This window comes from Lissotriton vulgaris, chromosome 8 (genome assembly GCF_964263255.1).
Source record: "Lissotriton vulgaris chromosome 8, aLisVul1.2, whole genome shotgun sequence".
Lineage (NCBI taxonomy): Eukaryota > Metazoa > Chordata > Amphibia > Caudata > Salamandridae > Lissotriton > Lissotriton vulgaris.
The window spans coordinates 1,547,872,719-1,547,880,498 of NC_141696.1; the positions used below are offsets into that span (position 1 = coordinate 1,547,872,719).

The 7,780-nt window shown below is 47.4% G+C and overlaps 1 pseudogene; it reads left to right on the forward strand.

Annotated features, from left to right (window-relative positions):
• The first annotated feature begins 4,456 nt into the window (after positions 1-4,456).
• Positions 4,457-5,478, forward strand: LOC147700346 (28S ribosomal RNA; annotated as a pseudogene).
• The last annotated feature ends 2,302 nt before the right edge of the window (positions 5,479-7,780 follow it).

The window sequence follows — 7,780 nt, forward strand, 5'->3', positions numbered from 1 at the left end:
AAGAAATAGAAGAGATAAAAGCAAGAAATCTGCAAAAGATGTACTGCAAGCATCAAATGCTTCTGAAAATGACTCTTGCGATGAACCAGAGGTTACAGTGGAAGTAACAACAGAAAAGCACAGAGACTTTATCACTCGAAAACGTGCGCAAAAAATCAATAACTTTGATGAACTGGAAGACAGAATATCAGAAAACGAGAAATACACTCAAAACGTAGAGCAGCACGATGCTGCTATGGATCTGATGGATGAAGTAGTGACTTATATCCTAGAAAACACCACTGATATAAGTCCTCATCTAGCAAGATTAACAACAAATGAACCAACAAGTGAAATCAATAATGAGCCTATGAACTCTGCTCAAGACGAGCACCAGAATGCCTCAGCAGGAAACAAAATAACAAAAAAAGACAAGAAAAACGAAAAGTTTCATCGGACGCACAAGAAAAATTATGCAAAAGCAGAGGGCAGCTATAAAGAATACCAGCAATGTTTAAGAAAGACAAAAAGAAAATTGCCAGGATTATCACTGATGGAGCAGAAGATGCCTCTTGCCAAATCAGTGCTAATGAAATATTTCAATACTACAAAAGCATAATTGAAAAAGAAAACAAAAAGAACCCTAAATTCATGCCGATAGATCGAATACCAGAGGACTATGAAATTGATAGTCTGTGCAAAAAAATAACACTGCTCGAAATAACTCATGCCTTCGAGAGCTCCAATCTAAAAAAAGCAGTGGGCCTGATAAGATAGGTCTGAAGGAACTAAATAAAGTGCACAGCAGGCAACCAAGACTGCTGCCCAGAGTTTTAACATCTTGGTTGTTGATGAGAAGAGTACCAGAAATTATCAAAAAGAACCAGTCAATTTTGATACCCAAGAATGTACCGATTAGTGAACTTACAAAAATCAGTAACTGGCATCCAATTACCATCGGTACTGCATTCATGAAGTTATTCACAAAAATATTAACTAGAAGACTCTCATTTTTTGTTGAATTAAATACGAGACAAAAAGGCTTCATGAAGGTGAGAGGTTGTCTCGAGAATTTGACTCTCCTCCAAAATATTATAAAAGGAGCACGAAAAAACAGTCACTCGACTCTGTCAGCCATGGTCACATTATACAGAGTCTCGCAAGGCAAAGAGTTCCACCAAACATCAGAGAAATAATAAAAGACATAAACACTGACTCAACAACAGAATAAATGATGGACCCTACCTGGAGTAAGCACCTGACTACCTTTCCCCCGTGAGTTATCTTCACCCTTAAGTTTAGTTAAGGGGGTTGTGTGCACACTGAATGGCACCCATCATCACCGTGCCTATTCCCTAGGGAATTCTAATTCAGAACAAACAGCAGCAAAGGTGCACCACAAAACATAAAACAGTGAGTGTAAACGACGTTTAAGCTAAATAAGAAGATATTCCTCAGAGATGTTTAGAGTTCTTCTTTGAATCTTTATTTTCAGTCGGTAAAAAAGCACATACAGCCGACGCGTTTCGTCCCAAACTGGGACTTCTTCAGGGCTTATTAAGTCAGTTGGACGTCGCATGTGTGAAAGAACATGTGAGGAGCGGGGTCCACGACGTCGCTACGGGTGTGTCATCAGGTCGAGGGCTGTGGATGGGTGCCGGCCGGTTTATCAAGAACGGCCTACTGGGATACAGTGCCCACTCCCTCTTCCATGGACTAACAGGACCCTCAGTCCTACACCAGTTCCTTTTTTGACTCAGCATAACGGACTGAGCACTGATTGTGAGCGAGGTGACATGAATCTCCACACCACCCAAGTACTCCAAAGATACTCCTTCTACTGTTAATCACTAACAAACTTATATTAAGAACTCGTTTTATATAATCAGCCTCTGAGAGAACAACTATAGAACAGGACTACATTAGCCGGGAAGGTGACCCCTGGACCCCGCTCCTCACATGTTCTTTCACACATGCGACGTCCAACTGACTTAATAAGCCCTGAAGAAGTCCCAGTTTGGGACGAAACGCGTCGGCTGTATGTGCTTTTTTACCGACTGAAAATAAAGATTCAAAGAAGAACTCTAAACATCTCTGAGGAATATCTTCTTATTTAGCTTAAACGTCGTTTACACTCACTGTTTTATGTTTTGTGGTGCACCTTTGCTGCTGTTTGTACTGACTCAACAACATCTTACAAGGGAAAGAACAACTAGGAAACTCCTGAACTAACAATTAAATCTGGGGTTAAACAAGGTGACTCTTTATCCCCACTACTATTTAACATTGCCATAGATCCTCTGATCTGTGATCTTCAGAAAAACGGCAAGGGCTTCACATTTGGATCAGATGATCCTATTGAGCAAATCACCGCTCTCGCCTTTGCCGATGACATCGCAGTACTCAGCAGTACCTGGGAAGGAATGAGTACAAATCTGAAGATCATTGAAAAGTTCAGTAAAGATACAGGTCTAAAACTGAATGTGAAAAAGACACATGGATTTTATATCAGCCACCATAAAGAGAAAATACTGATTAACAACTGTAAACCATGGCATTTTGAGAAAGAAAATATTGAAAATATTCGTCGAGGAGAAAGTGAAAGATACCTCGGATTGAACTTTGATCCACACACTGGTCATGCAAGAAACATCAGAATTAATGAGGTTCTTGTCAAATTAGCTCAAAAACTTGATAGTTTACCACTTAAGCCCACGCAGAAAATTGAACTATTGTGTCAGTACTTGATACCTAAGCTATAATTCAAATTAGAAATGATAAGAACAGAAGCAAAAAGGTTGAATGTTCTTGATCAAACAATAAAAAAGTATGTGAAACACTTTCTACACCTTCCTGCATACACATGTGATGGTCTCCTATATTCGAAAAGATCATTTGGAGGACTCAGTATACCAAAACTATGTACACAAATTGGTCTCAATAAAGTCAGTAGTTTATTGCTCCAGACCTGTACATAGCGCGTTCATTCATGTATGTAGGAGAAAATATAAATGAAAAAATCGACAACATAATAAAAACACACAAACTCAACATTATGGATAGTTGCTACCTGAGCTATGAGTTGAATTTGTCAGCAACATATAACAAGAGAAAAGAAGAGTTTTATAAATGGGCAAATCTACCTGTCCAAGGTGATGGTATAAAATACTTAGCAAGTAATCCAACCTCAAACTTCTGGATCAACAAGCATAACAAAATGAAAGAAAACCAGTACATAGCTGTGCTGATGCTAAGAGCAAATGTTTTACATACCAGAGAAACCATCACCAGGGGGAGAAATCGTGCATTTGCTACATGTAGATATTGTAATGTCTTTGAAACAATTTCTCATATTTCAGGTGCATGTCCTAAAACTAAGGACATTAGGATAAAAAGACATAACAAAATTCTGGAATTGCTCATTGATAGAGCAAAAAGGTGTGGTTTTTTGGCATATAGGGAACCTCATGTTAAGAATAATCAAGGAGAATTGCGAAAACCAGATGTAGTGTTTACCAAAAATGGCACAGCTGTAGTGATTGATGTATCAATTCGTTATGAAAACTCTCAGAATTCCCTTGAATTAGCGTTTGAGAGTAAGGTGAAATACTACCAGGATCTGTCACAGCAAATCAAAGATCTCACAAAGTGCAAAAATTTTAAATTTCATGGCTTTATCATAGGATGTCGTGGTATCTGGCCTCAATGTAATGATGTTGTTCTGGCTGATTTAGGACTACAAATGGCATTTCCATTCAAGAAAAATATTTGCCTGACTACTTCAATGGACACTCTTAAAATGTGCCAAGTATTCATGGACAATTGAGTATCAAACGTATACTGAGATGTACACTTTCTTTCAGCACACATGTCACCCTCATAAAATATAAAGTTTTATCACATAGGTTATATAAGAGTTAATATAGTTATGAATTTTATAGATGTGAACTTTTCTAGATGTGCTTTCTCTGATTAGATGTGTAATTTGTAGATGTGTATTTTGGTTTTATATATATGTGTGCTTATAACAATATAGATATAGTGTGTACATCGTACCTTTTGAAATGCCTTGAATGATGAATAGGTCTCAAATAATCGCACTCACATAATTATCACACATTGTTTATTGATGTCCTGCTAGCTATATTTCAATCCTCAGAACTGTTCGTAGACAATCTTAAAATTTTTGGAATAGTACTGCAATGTGTACTATCTCTGGCCTATACGTGATCCCAGTTCCAGTGAGGACAGCGCTCAGTGTGGCTGTACTCCAGAGCGAAAGAATGTTGTATTGTTGGAAGCAAAACCGAATTGACGCTGATGGGCAGCATAATAACCCAGAATGAGCCACCACGAGGGGGTACAGAATACCCAAATGCCTCGTCATCTAATTAGTGACGCGCATGAATGGATGAATGAGATTTCCACTGTCCCTACCTACTATCTAGCGAAACCACAGCCAAGGGAACGGGTTTGGCAGAATCAGCGGGGAAAGAGGTACCCATTGAGCTTGACTCTAGTCTGGCACTGTGAAGAGACATGAGAGGTGTAGGATAAGTGGGAGGCCCTCGGGCCGCCAGTGAAATACAAATACTCTTATCATTACCCGGTGAGGCGGGGGGGCGAGCCCCGCGGGGCTCACGCTTCTGGCTCCAAGCGCGCAGCCCCTGCCGGGCGAGACCCGCTCCGGGGACAGTGGCAGGTGGTGATTTTGACTGGGGCGTTACACCTGTCAAACGATAACGCAGGTGTTCTAAGGTGAGCTCAGGGAGGAGAGAAACCTCCCGCGGAGCAGAAGGGCAAAATCTCGCTTGATCTCGATTTTCAGTATGAATACAGACCGTGAAAGCGGGGCCTCACGATCCTTCTGACTTTTTGGGTCTCAAGCAAGAGGTGTCAGAAAAGTTACCACAGGGATAACTGGCTTGTCGTGGCCAAGCGTTCATAGCGACATCGCATTTTGATCCTTCGATGTCGGCTCTCCCTATCATTGTGAAGCAGGATTCACCAAGCGTTGGATTGTTCACCCACTAATAGGGAACGTGAGCTCGGTTTAGACTGTCGTGAGACAGGTTAGGTTTACCCTATTGATGAAGTGTTGTTGCAATAGTAATCCTGCTCAGTACGCAGGTTCAGATATTTGGTGTATGTGTTTGGCTGAGGAGCCAATGGGGCGAAGCTACCATCTGTGGTATTATGACTGAAAGCCTCTAAGTCAGAATCCCCCCTAAACCGTAACGATACCGCAGTGCTGTGGAGCCTCAGTTGGCCTGGGATAGCCGGCCTCTCTCGGGTGGCCGGTGCGTAGAGCCCCTCACTTGGGGACCGGAGCCCGGACAGAAGGGGGCCGCCTCCATCGCCCTTAGTGCACCGCATGTTCATGGGACACCCGGTGCTAAATTATTCGTAGACGACCTGATTCTGGGTCAGGGTTTCGTAAGTAGCAGAGCAGCTACCTCGCTGCGATCTATTGAAAGTCATCCTCTGAGCCAGCTTTTGTCTCTCCGTGCGTGGGTGCCCACGGACGCCTCCCTCCACCACACCCAGCGGTGGGTCCCTCTGCCACCGGGTCAGTGGGAGGGATGCGGAGGGGGTAACACAGGTCCGTGGGAGGCTGCCTCCACCATGTGCCCTTCGGCACGGGAGCCTCCCCCTCCTGTCCCTGCCCCACCGGGGTGCGGGGACGGGGGCCACCATCCCTTGTGGGTCAGCAGGGTGACCAGATGGCCCGCTGCTCCTGGGCAGGGAGATGAGCAGCAGCCCCCCGGGGGAAGGAAGCTCCAGAGCAGCTGCCTTGGTGCGCCCGGCCACCCTCGCCGGACTGCAAGGGCGACTGGGTACGACAGCCTCTCAGGCCATCTGGGCACTGGGTCGTCCCGGGCCATCTGTCGACTGGGTGCGCAACCAGATGGCCCTGCGGGCAGGGTGACCAGATGGCCCTGCAGGCTCGGTGACCAGATGGCCCTGCGAGCTGGCGGCCAGGCTAACTCCAACTTTTGTCCTTCCCCAGAGTTCTGTAAGCCCCCAGTACGTGGGGGCCTGATAGTTGGGAAAAATGGGCTCCCCGGGCAGGCCGTCGGGGAGTGGACATGGCCTGGGCTTAACCCTCCTTGGGTCCGGCCAAGGGTCTGTATGCTGGGGACGGGGCTCCCAGGGAGGCTCTCCCCGGCCTGGCTAGGGTTCGGAAGGTGGGACTAGGCCCGGGGCTTGAGCTCTGTCCGGCCGGCCCCGGGGTGCGTGAGCCCCCGTCCTGCAAGTCATCAGAGGGTCTGGGCGCTGGGGACGGGGCTCCACCGGGGTCCGGGGAGGCTCTCCCCGGCCTGGCTAGGGTTCGGAAGGTGGGACCGGGCCCGGGGCTTGAGCTCTGTCCAGCCGGCCCCGGGGTGCGTGAGCCTCCCGTCCTGCAAGCCATCAGAGGGTAAGGGTGCTGGGGACGGGGCTCCACCGGGGCCCGGGGAGGCTCTCCCCGGCCTGGATAGGGTTCGGAAGCTGGGACCGGGCCTGGGGCTTGAGCTCCGTCCGGCCGGCCCCGGGGTGCATGAGCCCCCCATCCTGCAAGCCATCAGAGTGTCCGGGCGCTGGGGAAGGGGCTCCACCCGGGCCCGGGGAGGCTCTCCCCGGCCTGGCTAGGGTTCGGAAGGTGGGACCGGGCCCGGGGCTTGAGCTCCATCCTGCCGGCCCCGGGGTGCGTGAGCCCCCCATCCTGCAAGCCACCAGAGGGTCCGGGCGCTTGGGACGTGGCTCCACCGGGGCCCAGGGAGGCTCTCCCCGGCCTGGCTAGGGTTCGGAAGGTGGGACCGGGCCCGGGGCTGAGCTCTGTCTGGCCGGCCCCAGGGTGCGTTAGCCCCCCGTCCTACAAGCCATCAGAGGGTCCGGGGGCAGGGGACGGGGCTCCACTGGGGCCCGGGGAGGCTCTCCCTGGCCTGGCTAGGGTTCGGAAGCTGGGACCGGGCCCGGGGATTGAGCTCCGTCCAGCTGGCCCCAGGGTGCGTGAGCCCCCGTCCTGCAAGCCATCAGAGGGTCCGGGCCATGGGGACGGGGCTCCACCGGGGCCCAGGGAGGCTCTCCCCAGCCTGGCTAGGGATCGGAAGCTTGGACCGGGCCCGGGGAGAAGGTGTGGCTGGCTTCATCCACTACGCTGTCAGAATTGCTTGTTCACAATACTTTTTTACTGTTCGCAATCGCTGTTTGCTTGCTTGGGGGGAAATATCTTGCATTTTAGAACGCGAACAAGCAAAATATTTTGCGAAGTCGCGGAACTCAGAATTTTGGGCAATTTCGCATTCTCCGCGGAACGAGAAAGTACCCAAATTCTGCAAATTTCGCAAGCGAAATGGAATTTACCGTCCAGGCCTAGTCAACACATAGTATAACCATCCTACATGTGCAATGAATTTAGGTTGATTATTAATGTTTTATAATGTCTAAAGACCCATCCACAGGTGCAGTGGGAATGGCAAGAGTTTTAATTGATCATCAAAATGCAAGATCTTTCTGACGAATCATAGATAAGTAGTGAGTGCAGTACGTGCCTTACAGCTTCATTAGACCCAGCATCCATCACCAAAGGTTTACTAATAAGGATGAGATTTTAATCCATTATTCACTTTAAGGCCAATCTTTGACAACACACATGGGTAAAATCCATACAGATTGAATATATATTTGTTTGTTATATAGTGATATATAAACTTCTACCACCTCTTAGTGCTGCAATTAACAAATGTTACTATTATCTAGTTTATGCTACGAAGTCACAGGCTTAAAATGGATTGAAAACTGTCTGCTTTTGTGGGACTCC